Source organism: Cryptomeria japonica, chromosome 8, assembly GCF_030272615.1.
Source record: "Cryptomeria japonica chromosome 8, Sugi_1.0, whole genome shotgun sequence".
NCBI lineage: Eukaryota > Viridiplantae > Streptophyta > Pinopsida > Cupressales > Cupressaceae > Cryptomeria > Cryptomeria japonica.
This window is the reverse complement of record NC_081412.1, coordinates 699,079,487-699,093,157: the sequence shown is the minus strand read 5'-3', so window position 1 is coordinate 699,093,157 and position 13,671 is coordinate 699,079,487. Positions and strand designations below refer to the sequence as shown.

General features: G+C 37.3%; 1 long non-coding RNA gene across 1 annotated transcript; it reads right to left on the bottom strand.

Moving 5' to 3' along the window:
* Nucleotides 1–552: 552 nt before the first annotated feature.
* Nucleotides 553–8,324, bottom strand: LOC131064731 (uncharacterized). Its single transcript, XR_009358645.1, has 2 exons — nt 1,476–8,324; nt 553–1,285 (listed from the first exon to the last, which is right to left on the bottom strand). It is a non-coding gene; the product is annotated as an uncharacterized LOC131064731 (long non-coding RNA).
* Between the last annotated feature and the right edge of the window lie 5,347 nt (nt 8,325–13,671).

Sequence of the window (13,671 nt, the reverse complement as noted above, 5' to 3'; positions counted from 1 at the left end):
GGTCCACTCATATGTATGCATTGTTAGGTTGTAGGTTGCCTTCTACCATAATTGTACAAAACACAGTTTCTAATAGTTCATAATCCTGTATCATTTGCGTTGGCATGAACCTCCTTAAAACCAAGTCCTGCTTTTGGAATACAAGAAGACACACGATATGGATTCTCTTATTTCATCCCAAGGTCCACTCATATGTATGCACTGTTAGGTTGTAGGTTGCCTTCTACCATAATTGTACAAAACACAGTTTCTAATAGTTCATAATCCTGTATCATTTGCGTTGGCATGCACCTCCTTTAATGATTTCAATTTTCAACTATAGAGCATACTTCCAAGGTACCGAGCCTTTTTAGATCAAATTATATCATATAATGTCACATCTCTTCCATCATTCCGATGCAGCATCCCTAAAATTCAACGTAACAGCATCAAGAGCTGCTGCATGCAAGAGAAATGTTTCTCCCATTTAAGCAATTTTTATGATCTTAACCACTTCTTAACCTCGCCAATTTTGAATTGTTACATATAAACAACAACTAATATAATTGTAAATAAAATCAAACCCTCGTAGTTGCTCTTGAACTACTTTATAGTATACCAGTAAAAATCATTTCACCTGCAACACTATATGGAGGGAATTTTGCTTAAAAAAACCCTCAATACCTTTCTTAAATTTAAATAAATGTGAGCCTCACAACAATAAACTGGTTGTGCAAAGCAATGCTAAACTTTAGAAGGACTATGAGCCCCACTACTCAATAAACGTCATCTTTAAGGATACTCGCCAATCAGACCTTTGATCATCAAAACCTTGATGCAAAACATTTATTGGCTTATCCAAAATGAGAAAAAGAATATCAAAACCTTGGTTTAGGATGCTCAAATTAGAGATCCTTACCAAAGGCAGCATAACAGAGAACAGGAACTTTCTTCTAAGCCACATAGAAGTGTAGATCAGAATGTCTGACCATGACATACTCGTTAGATAAATAACCCAACAAGACATGCTAAAATGTAGAATACATCCAATAGCAGGAGACATAAATTACGTAACCTACATGCCAACTCACGTGGTATTCTCTAATGTTCCTGAAACCCATTGAATGGCGATTCGAGCTGCTTATGGTGGCAGCACTTCACTTTTTGTACTTTTCAACTTCCTCTTGATTTGGAAATAAGCCCATAAGCCTTCCTGCAGAGCTTTCATATGCAAACATAAATCCACCCAATAGTCCAATGAGACCTGCAGTATACATGCACGATCCCCTCAAACCACATCTTCCACCTGTTACACACATTCAGATCAAAATCAGCAAGCAAACACTATGTAACTTAGATTCAAGATGTAAAAGAAGTGTTAATTATCAAGAAGTAGGCTGCTCTCCCTCAATACTATATTACTCAGGCTGAAAAGCTTTGTAATCATCTCCAATGGATTTGCAAAATCATTACATTAACGAAGTCAACGACTCTACCATTTTGCACCAGACTGCATTAGGACAGCATACACATCGACATTTATTTGCACAACCACGAGATTTTCAACTCAGGTCATTGTGACAATAAGTTCCCACATTACAGCTTAACCACGTCCACTGGACATGCTCAACAACGTTGTACGAGGCAAATCTTAAATTATCGTGATTTGTGATCACGAGATTAGAACAAATCTGCAAACTTGCATAGAACATTATGAAATATTTGCAAAGTTGTGTCACAATAAAGACGTAATCTAGAATTAATTTTAAAAAATGCTAGGCCTAGAAGTAAGCCTGGTGAACATTTGCTAAACAAATGAGGTCTCAAGAAAACTTACATTCTCATGCACCATAGTTATGGAATTGAAACAAAATTGCTAATTTTTTAACAGTTTTATGAACCTGATCTGAAGTGAACAGAGAAATTGGAAAACAGATATTGAAAAGAGAACTGTCTTTTTAGTATTTTAAACAAAAATCTGAGATCTCTAGAAAGTAGATATCCAACTTGAATGAACCTGATCTGAAGTAAACAGAAAATTTGGAAAACATATATTGCAAAAAGAACTGTTCTTTTTACACAGAAATTTGAGATGCCTAGATATTATACATCCAACGTGAATCAAATTAAAACATAAATTAAATTAATTAGTTACACTCTTTTCAGAAACTACATAAAATTCTTCAGCATTCAACTTGAGAATTCTTCTAAGATAGAGCAATTAGTGGGGTAGGAGACTACTATGAGACCTTGGAAGGTATCCTTGTATTAAGCATTAGTGTTGATATACAATCGTGGTTTGAATAATCAGCTGTGCTAAAGTATGTGGTAAGTTAGCTTGGCAGAAAAATGTCAGTTATTGAGAGTACTAACTAATAAATGGACGTATATGCATAATAATAAATAAGTAATGGCAAAATGTTCAGAGAGAGTGAAAAGTCCAACCCTATAGATGTTTGATTTGTGAAAAATTTCTTTATCCAACTTCCAGTGGAAGGTTTGCATATATGCACAAGGAAAATTTGGAACCCGTAGGGACCATGAGATAATTTCGTACCCGAGGATATTTTATCATTGTAAAGAGGCAGATAGGAAGCAGATATTCCAAGGAATTTTTTTATACAATTTGGGTCTTTTCATAGAGTATTGGCATATCAGTTTCCAACCAATGAAAGAAATACCTTCTAGTGCTCATGTCAGTTATGTGTGTATTTCAGGTGCCACATGAGATAAGTTGCACTATGTTTCCCAGTAACCCTGAATCATGGGAAGATTTTTTCACATTTTCAAGAAACTTTAAGACGTAAAAGAAAACTATACGAGTATCACCAAAGCCAAATGGCATGCTGAAATTGGCAGGTCTGGGATAAATCTAGCCATTCATTTATAAGTGCATCTTGTTCAGGTGTAGTACCAATCATAAGTATGGACACCTAGCAAAAGAATGACCTTTGGAAGAGCAGCAAAAAATTCCATTCCATCAAGGGGGGTTGCTAGCACAAGGAAATGAGGAAAAGTTTTCATAAGACAAAGAAGCAGCATATTGCCAAGGCTAGCTGCAGAAAGGTGGGGGAATTCAGCAAGAATGACAAAGCTTGAGCTAATGACCATAAGGGAGCTGAGAGGCAAAGGATGAAAAGGTGAGACAAGTGCCAAACAAGGTGTTAAGGATAGAAGCTTGATGGAGAAATTTGTGTTTACAAATACATTGAAAGCATCCTAGATGAGGCTCAGAAAGGCAAGCCGACAAAAGAATCCATGTGTAAAATGTCCAAGGGAAGGGGAATATAGGACCAGAAAGGTAAAAGGCACAGACCAGATGGTCATTTGGGGAAAACGGAAGGAACTAATGAAAATAAGGAAACAAGAGATTGGCCCATCATTGTATCAAGTAGTGAAAAGAACACATCTGACCGAGTCAAAGCAAGAGGGACAGAGACAGTATTAATATGAAGATTCTGAAGAAGCCTATTAAAGAGGTGGCTAGTTATCAGCGCCTCTAGGTTCTAACAACAACTACTTGAAAAGAGTTATAAGATTCATCAACTTTATTTATTAGAATAAATGGGAATGCATGCTCCTTTGAAGAGACAACTATTGAAAGGTTCAATTAACAAGGAGAAACCAATTACTCTTTTGTTGAAAGAACCTAGACTTAGAGCCAGTTAAGTGGAAAGTTATGATGAAACCCTGTGGAGTAAAGCAATGAGAAGGGTAATTGATACTTAAGGTCACAGCATTAGCAATTTCCTAGAAACTCAATTTTCTGTGATTTGTTTGAGGCCTCCAAAATCTGGATGTCATGTATGTGTGAAGATTAAGGAGAATGTCCCACTCCATAAATCCCCTTATAGATTTGTAATAATGTAAATGGAAAAGTCCAAGTATAGGGATTCTATGGGAATAGAGAGGGAATAGAGAAGTGAAAGCACCTAAAAGGTTCATTGGGCTATGATGCCCATCTTTGTTGAGAAGTTAAGGCATTTAAAAGGATATTGAAGACTTCGGAGAAAGAGTTTCTAAAGAAAAAATTTGTTAGCAAGGTTGTCTAGAAGCTATGTTCCATAGAGTCTCAGGGCTGGGGGGGAGGGGGCCAAGGACCTCAATTTGCGGTCAGGGGGTGGAACCCCTTCTTGTGACGTATTCACACATCGCCCCATTGCAATGGGGATCCCTACTTTTTGCTTTCTTGGGTTAGTTTTCTTTGCTTAGTTGTCTGGTCTTGGCTTTTAGCCTTTGCATTGGAGAGTTGCCAGAGAGACCATTAGGATAGGGGGGTCTGCTTGAGTTGAGGTGGGTCAGTAGGTGGTCCAGGTCAGGGTCTCTTTGAAAGCCTTCTCTAGGTTTGGCTTTGCTCTTGTTTCTAGGTGAAGTCTTGATTGAGTTTGAGGAAGTCCTTATATCCTGCTAGGAGTCTTGCCTTTTGAGACCTATGTCTTTGAGTTAAGGAAGTGAATGAAGGTTTGTGAGTGAGTATCATCAAGGATTTCCCATTTGAGGGTTTGAGATTGGTCCAGTTGATGAATGATGAAGTTCTAGGCATTTGATTGATGTGTAACTGACCTATTTATCCTTGGAAAAAGCCTAATGATCAAGTCTAGACTTGAAAATTTGGAGAAAGGTCAAGAATTTGAGCATTTTAGGAAATTTTGCTCTGACCCTTCCAAAGCGTCCAGAGCGAAATCCTTAGAAAGGCCTAATTTGTCATCAAAAGCATTGAGTTGACATCAGCTTGAAGGCAAATGGACTTGATTAAGATGAAGGAAGGACCTAAAAGCCAAGTCTAAGAGCAAAGTTGAGGGGAAAATGAAGAAATTGGGCTTAAAACATGAATTTCGCTCATGACCCTTCCAAAGGGTCCAAAGCAAATTTCTCTAAAAACCTCTCCTGCTTCTAGCATATAGGTTAAAATCCTTGATTCCACGCCTTGGGTGAATGAAAAATGAACTTATACATGCCTTTCGAAATGAGCTAAACCAAGTGAAATGAGGAAAAGTGAGGAATTTGTGCAAAAAAGCGAACTTCGCTCCTGACCCTTCCAAAGGGTCCAAAGCGAATCTCATTATAGGTCCTATCCTTGGAGAGGATCCAAAGCGAAATTAATCTTAATATCTTCTTGTTGATGATTTAAGGTAAGAAATGCCATGTTAGAATCAATATATCATGTGTACTTAATCATCTTTTGTTTGTTTTGCAGATCAACAAAATCAAGATGGAGGAAGATCAAGCCAGGACAAAGAGGACCTATTCAAGTTCCATCATCATCAAGGACAAGGAGGACCTATTCAAGTTCCATCATCATCAAGGGCACTTTAAACGTGTGGAGGACTCGAAGTGCTTCAAAGTTGGAAGACTTCAAGTGTTCAAAGAGTTGCACGTAATAGACCAAGCTATCCTCAAGGACCTCATTCTACCACATGGAGAGATCACAAGATGTCAAAAAGAGGGATCTTGCGAAGAGAGATATGCTACCAGAAAAGGAGTGACTTGACTGTGAAGAGGCTTCATCAAACACATGAGAGTCAAGGGGGTACATCATTCATCAAGTGCATCAAAGACAAAGGAGGATCGACCAAGGTCATCATAGAGCAAGTACCAAACAAGGTGGCATCCCAGTAACCGTTCCTCCAGTCAGAAGGGTCCACATCAGCGTGTCCAGATTCGATGAATCCCACCTATGTACGGAGACACAAACTCCGATGCACCTACCCCTATTTCCCATTGGTTCTCATGCATTAAATGTAATTTTCTCATTGGCTAAAGGAGTTTCTTGTAACAAACCCTAATTAGGGTTTTCCATCTTGTAATCCTAGCCATTGATAGTAAATCAATCAGAGCCATTGAATTGTAAAGAGCTCCCTATATAAAGCTCGGGTTCATCATTTGTAAAGGTTAATAGTGAGTTGATAGTTAATAGTTGGTAGAATAGTCTGAAGCATAAGAATAGTGAATAAAGTAGCAATTAGAGTAGATAAGGAGAAGGCAAGAAATTGTTGCCTAAATTGTAAATGGACTACATTTTCATTGAAGTTAAGGTGAAATGTGTTGTTTCTTGCAATATGCATGGTTTCTTGTTGAATCTTCATTCTTAGATGGTAAATAATTAGATTGAATGAAAGAAGTTATTGAATGCACTCGTGTGGAATCTGCCTAGTCCAAACCACTAGCCTCTTGCTAATTGTAAGTGCGCCTTGCGTGGTCAACTGGCATAGAATGAGCTTAATCTCAAGTCGTTATGTGTCTATTGTTCATCCATAAACTTGAATTATGATCAATGTTTGACAGTAATGATTTGAACATCTTCGGAACTACCCTAAAAGATCGCACTGAGCTGGTGTTGAATTGTTCAATTTGATGGTGAGACCTCGCCCAATAGGACTCCACCTAGTCGTTCATCTACCTTCTTACATTCTAGGTCTTAGAATAGATTCTCTAAACCCTATGCTTTTGATATTTCTTTATCTCCCGGTGAGTAGTTACGACTCAAGTTCCAACAAATCAAGCATTCAGGCATACAAACGTAAGTCCCCTTGTGATTCCAGCATAATCACATCACACCAACAGAGCTTATCCACACATAGAGACCCTACATACCAGAACCTTGGAGTTATTTCGATTGATCCTTATGCAACTCTTCAGCATTCGAATAACTTTGTTCAAGAGAGGATAAGATACTTATGGTATTTTGTTCTGTGTTCGCATGTGCATAAAAAACACATCAACACCCCCTCGTGGGGGTCTAACCTTTGATACTACACAGACCTTCATGGCACATGCCATTTTCATTATTTAATCACTGTTTTCTCCAACACCAAGTCCTCGTTATTTCATTATTTCTAGCCAAATCTTCAGTCTTTTGAAGAATCTCACTGGTTTAAATGATGTGACGTATGCAATTTTTTTAGATTTTTTGAATGTTTAGGGTGTAGGTGGGGCCCAATAGACTATTAAGTTTAGTGTTAGTAGCCCGAATTTCTAAAATATCTTCTTTTATGTAATTTTTTATATGACAAATGTTGAAAAAGGCAGGGACATGGTTGAGTTTCCTGTGCGTCCTGGTGACATCTCAATGTCTCCTCAAGATCCCCATTAGAGGAGGGGAAACACCCTAGAAACGCCCCCTCTTTGAGAAAGACGTCCCAAGGATGTCTTCTACTTGATAGCAAAGATGGTGGCCTAGAAGAGGAGTGTTTCCCTGCTATATCATCATCTTTAAAACATCCCCATCTCCAAAGATGACTTAGTGAAACACCACCACGGAACACTGCATATAAGTCCAAATAAGGTGGGTTCAAGATTCCATTCAATGTTTGGGAATTAATGAGGTTGGGAAGATGTAGAAGTGCAAATTATGGAATTGTTGTTTGATGTTTATGGCAAGAAAGAAATTTTTGACCCAAACACAGCGGTATAAAAGCAGGTTAATGGAATACTTATGTTGGAATCTCATGAAGGAATCTAAAGTATTAGGAAGATCTTGGAAAGCAAGTATCTAGGTACTTCAAAAATATATCAACAAACAATGAGATAATACATTTTTTCTAAATCATCAAGAAGTTGAGATAGGGTGATAGATTTTCTTACCTATATATTATTTGGGCTAAGGCTCTAAGGAAGCCATCAATGAGACAAGGACACGAAACTTGAAAGAGCTAAATGTATTTTGCATTGATACAATCATCCACCTCCAAATTGTGAACAATATTATGCTAAGTTACCGGTACTTCCCATTTTCCCCATGAATCCGGATGCGGTGCGTATCGGATTCGGATTCGCCCCGGAATCCTTGTGGATTCGGACAAGGTACCGATTTTTTCCCCCTGAAACGTATCCGATATTTGACTCACGAATCCCGACGCATCCGATGTAGACGTGGCGATTCCATACGGTTTTTTTGACGAATCCGCATCATTCGCAAATTTCGAGGGTTTTTTCCACAGGTCGAATATGTCGTTTAACATTTAAAACCCTAAAGCAAAGGCAAAAATAAAAAATCGTGAAAACCGAAAAAATGCGAAATTTTGAAACCATATCGCGCGACGGCACAGGGGTTCGAGGACGTGCGACGGCACACAAGTGAAAGGAGGCACGCAGACACAGAGGAGGCGCCACGGCAGGAGGGCAACGGCACAGAGGAGGCCCGCGACGACGGCGGGAGGCGCCACGGCAGGAGGGTGACGGCACAGAGGAGGCGCGCAACGACGGCGGGAGGCGCCACGGCAGGAGGGCTTCGAGATCAGGTATGATATTAATTTTTTTATTATAGTGTGCTATAGTTTATTAAATTTTATTATAGTTAAAAAAATAATTAAAATTTATTAGTTTGTTAAATTTTAATATTTATTATAGTTTTTTTTTTTTGTTTAATAGTTTGCTAATTAAATTGTTTGTTAAATGAAACAAACAATCTAATAAAAATATAATTTTTCATTAGATTGTTTGTTTTCATTTAACAAACAATTTACAAACTATTAATTAAAGTTAAACTATAATAATTTTTTTTAAAAACTACTCATTTTTAAAATATTAAAAATAATAATAATTTAATAATAGGTATATTTTTAAAAAACCTAATAACTTTCATAATTATAATAATTTCACTTTTATTTTAAATAAATTATTAAATTTAATTTTATATATTTAACATTTATAATCTATTGTTTAATATTAAATATTAATATTTTTTTTTTTAATTTGTTGTAGAAATCATAATGGCAACGACTACTAGCTCTACTCCTCAAAGCTCTACTCCTCAACGGACTTTCAAAACTGACCCAAATTCACCTTTATGGAAATATGTCAAAATAATAGACCAAGTAAAAGGTGGTGGAACATTTTTATGGATATGCAACTTCTGTAGTACGAAAAAAACTAGCTCCTACAGTCGTGTCAAAGCCCATTTTTGTGTCATTCCCCAACAAGGAATCAAACCATGTCTAGGAAAGAATGGAAATGGGATGTCACCTCAAGAAATAGCAGGATATATTAGAGAGCAAGAGGAAGCAGATGCAAGAGTTGGTCATGCCTCAAACCATCCTTTGTTGACAGGAAGAGGAAGTAAATCAAAGAGGCCCCCTACTTCTCCATCTTATAGCGATTTTCCTGATATCGTGGTACAGAGCCACCCATTCTTGGACCCAATTAGTGAAGAACCTGTTATTGTGAAGAGAAGCAGGGGACCATTAGAGAGAGCATTTAAGAATGATGCTAGAGAGATTGCAGATCAATCCGTTGGAAGATGTCTATATGCAAACAGTTTGTCATTTAATGTGGTACGATCACCATATTGGCAGGATATGTTGAAAAAGGTAAATGAGGCTCCACAAGGGTACACAGGGCCAGGTTATGAGAAGGTGCGTAGCACCTTACTAGCAAAGGAGGTAAAAAACATAGACAATGCATTGGCTCCCATTAGAAATTCATGGAAACAAACAGGGGTGTCCATCATTTCAGATGGATGGAAGGATACCAAAAATCAGCCATTAATTAATGTAATTGCAGTGTGCCCTAAAGGGGCAATGTTTCTGAAAGCTGTGGATTGTGAGGGACAGGTGAAGGATGCACAATTTATTGCTAACATCCTTATACAATGCATTCAGGATGTGGGACCTCAAAATGTTGTCCAAGTAATAACGAACAATGCAAAGAATTGTAGAGCTGCAGGTATGTTGATTGAGACACGGTTTGAACACATATTTTGGACACCTTGTGCTGTCCACTCTCTCAACCTCATGCTACAAAAGATAGGCAGGAAAATAGATTGGATCAAACAAATTTATGTTGAGGCTGAAGAGATCCAAATGTTCATCACAAACCATAACATGTCACAGGCCATTTTCACAGTTGGAGTTGCTAAAGGTAATTGAAACACTTCAATTTTTAAAATCTACATTTCACTTTGATGGTTACTTAATTTTTATTTTTTTATCATGTCTTCTTTGTATTCTAATTTTTATTTTTAATTTTTGAATAGGTTGCCGAGACCCGATTTGCATCCAACACAATCGTCTTGAGGCGACTTGTGAAGGTGCGACAGCCACTTGCTAGCATGGTAATTAGTCAAAGTTGGTCCCTATGGAGGCAATCCAATACTGAAAGGGCAGCAAATGTAAGGCGCATGATCCTAGATGACACTTGGTGGGATCGAGTGGAATATCTTTTGAGTTTCACTGAGCCCATCATGAGTATGATCCGTTATACTGACATGGATCACCCATGTTTGGGAGAGGTATATGATGGCATTGACTCGATGATTGAGAAAATGAAAGCCATCATCAATGCAAAAGAGCAAGATCCCGAAGAAACTTTCTTCAAAGAGGTTCAATCAATTTGTGTTGAGCGGTGGAACAAAATGACCACCCCACTACATCTTCTTGCATTTGCATTGACTCCCAAATTTTATAGTGATAAAATGCTTGCTAAGCCATCAAGGGTACCACCATATAGAGATTCAAAAGTCAGTGAAGGGTGTAGGACAGCACTTACTAAACTCTTCCCAGATTCTGAAATGGAGGATTTAATGACAAGTGAGTTTGCTGATTTTGTAGCCTCCAATGGTCAAAGTGTTTCCACTCTCCGTGACAAGTATAAAAAGGATTCTCATGCTTGGTGGTACCTCAATGGCCATACATCACCAAACCTTCAAACTCTTGCAATCAAAGTTTTATCGCAAGTAAGTTTCTTAATTTTTATTGCTCTCTAAATTTAGATTTTTTACTATTTTATAATTGTCACCCTCTCACTTTGTGTCAATTATTCAATAGGTTGCTAGTTCCTCTTCATCTGAGCGAAATTGGAGCACATACTCCTTCATCCACTCAGTGAAACGCAACCGACTGGCAGCAAGTAAGGCAGAAGAGCTCGTTTATGTGCATTCAAACTTGCGCCTTCTTACTCATAAAAAAAATGAGTATAAGGATGGGAGCACAAAGTTTTGGGATGTAGATCCAGAGCGAACTGATTTGGATTTTTCAGCTGCCACACAATCTTTACTTTCTGGGGAGTCTGATAGCCAATGTGCTGCTAGTGCAAGTGGCAGTGAGGCTGCATGTGGTTCCAGTACTCTACCTACATCATCTAATGTCAATGATGATGTTGATCTTGATCTTCCTAGTGACCCATATGATGCTATTGCTGATTATTAGTTGTGTCATTTTATTGTTGAACGGTTGAGCCAGTGAACAATGAATTCGATATCTATCATAACATTCAAAGTTTGTAATTTTGTTATAGACTTATAGTTATATCAATATGAATCATATATGATAGTTCCAAGTTTTGTTTAGCATATGGATGATATGTGGGATTCTAAATTTAATTTTTGTTTCTACTTATTAGAGTGTATATATGTATATATTTATGATTTTTACATTTTTTTGTACAGACGTACCCATACGTACCCAGGCCCCCCCTAAAAAAAATGCCGTACCAGCGTACCATACCCACGTACCCGTACCCGTACCTGTACCCGTACCGGCAACTTAGATATTATGGTAACTATTGAAACTTCTTTTATGGGAATGCACGTCCATCAAGACGAATTTACAAAATTACATTATGGCCACCAGCAAAGTCATCAACAAAAAGGAAATCTAGAGCCTTCTTCATGAATATGAGAATTAGGGTAAACCAAAATCTTGGGGTATAAAGTGGCAAATTTTCTTGATTCCTATATTGAATTTCCTCTCTTTTAAGGGAAAGCTAAATCAAATTTCTGAATCAGTCTAGTGGCCAGACACAAGAAGAAGGTAAGTAGCCAGAAAGGGTTTCAGCAAGAAACTTGACCACAACCAAAGCCGACCTCCAAGCATTTCCCACTGATTGGTTCTGTAGCTTGCAAGGCCCAAAGATGATTGATAAAGAAATCAAACTGTTTTTGAGTCTTTTCATGTGGTAAGTAAATGAGGAGCAAAGGAAGTTTCTACTGATAGCATTCCTGCTTTGGTGGATTAACTATCCACCCCTTGGTTTTCAATATTAATGGAGCTACCAAAACAGGAGATTTGTTGGAAATAGGATGAGGAATAAGGAATCAAGTAGGGAGGAAGCTATGGGTATGGTCTACGAAAAGGAAAAGGCAACATACAGAGAAAAAAGAAACATTGAAAGTTTAGCAGCCAATGAGGAAGTGAAAATGCCTATGTTTGAAATTAAAAGAAACTCTTGGGATGGCTGGTGAGGTTACATGATATGCATAACCCTGGCAAATGGTAGAATAACATGACTTGTATAAGCTTCTTCCAGCACATCTAGAAAAATATTGGCCAAAGCAATTGCTCAAATCTCTATGACAAAGACTTGAAAATTGTGTCAGGATTATTTAATAACATTATTGTATCTTAGCAACAACTACAAGAGTGTGATAACAACAAGTACAACAGTCACTAATCGATCGATTTCCATCCTTGTTTACAGCTTCCATTGTAGAACCCTCAAGTTCCATAAGTAATCTTTATACTTTATCTTTATAAAGCTCAACATACTCCACAATAGAAAGGCTTTGAAGAGATTCTTCATTATCCCATAAGCCTAGATATTGATCAATGAAGATTGATAAACTCAAAAATATTTTATAAAAAGTCATGCATTGAAAACAATTATACCACAGGACCAAAACAAGGCTTTAATATTGTTAGTAGACAGATTTGTCTTAAATAAATTAATTGAATTTTAACTACATTTGCCCAATTAGTAAAGACAAACATTACTAAACATTAGTAAACATTTGCCATGACACAGATGCGATTGTGAATTTAGAATAAAGGGGAAACGGAGGCAAATGACACAGACACTTGGCACCCACAATCAATAATCACAAAAGTAGACAATGATTCCTTTCAGAAAGATGAGTATATCAGAACTCGTAGATTCCAAAATAAACACACGCATAATCTGATATAACAGGGAAAACATAAAAGAATAACTGCTACATCACATAGGAAAATCTGCAATCCAAAGGAAATATGACTAAATACACAGATTTATAGATATCCCCTTCATTTCTCTGACAAAATAAAGAGCTCACAGGCTCCCATATTCCTGTATAAAAGATTATGTTTGAAAGAAAATCCCTGTTGTCCTCCTCTCCCTTCAGAACTGAATAAGACCCTCCTTTTGATCAAGTCTCACTCTCACATCACTATGTGATGGGATCAAAAATCAGACCATTTGCAATGTCCTTTGATTGCATATTTAAAGGTTTCCCTCAATAAAACTTTTCAGTTTCTTGTAACCGCCTCTTTATATCTTGAGAGTTTTAGAAGTTTTACAAAATAAAACAAACTCCTATTGGGCTCCACGCATACATATCTTTTAACTCGTAAAATAAATTAGAAAATCATGATTCCAAGCTTTATAAGAAAATAATATGCTTCAGTTTGAATTCATCAGGCAAAAGACAAAACATCTTGTCGGGCATTTGTTCAGTGTTTTCTTCTTCTAATGAATTGTAATTACCATAATTGCCATCTGTAAAATCTATATACTCTTATCATTGACTATAATTTTCTTCTAGTGACCTACAGGGAGGAATGATATTGCAACTATCAACATTTGTTCCTCTGCTCTTGCTTCATCAAACGCCTGATAGTGTGGTTTTGAAACCAATTCTATCATTGCAATAACTTGTAATTTGTAAGCAAGCAATGTGCTTTCTACAGCTTCATTTGTGTCAGCATCTAATTTTAATTTTGC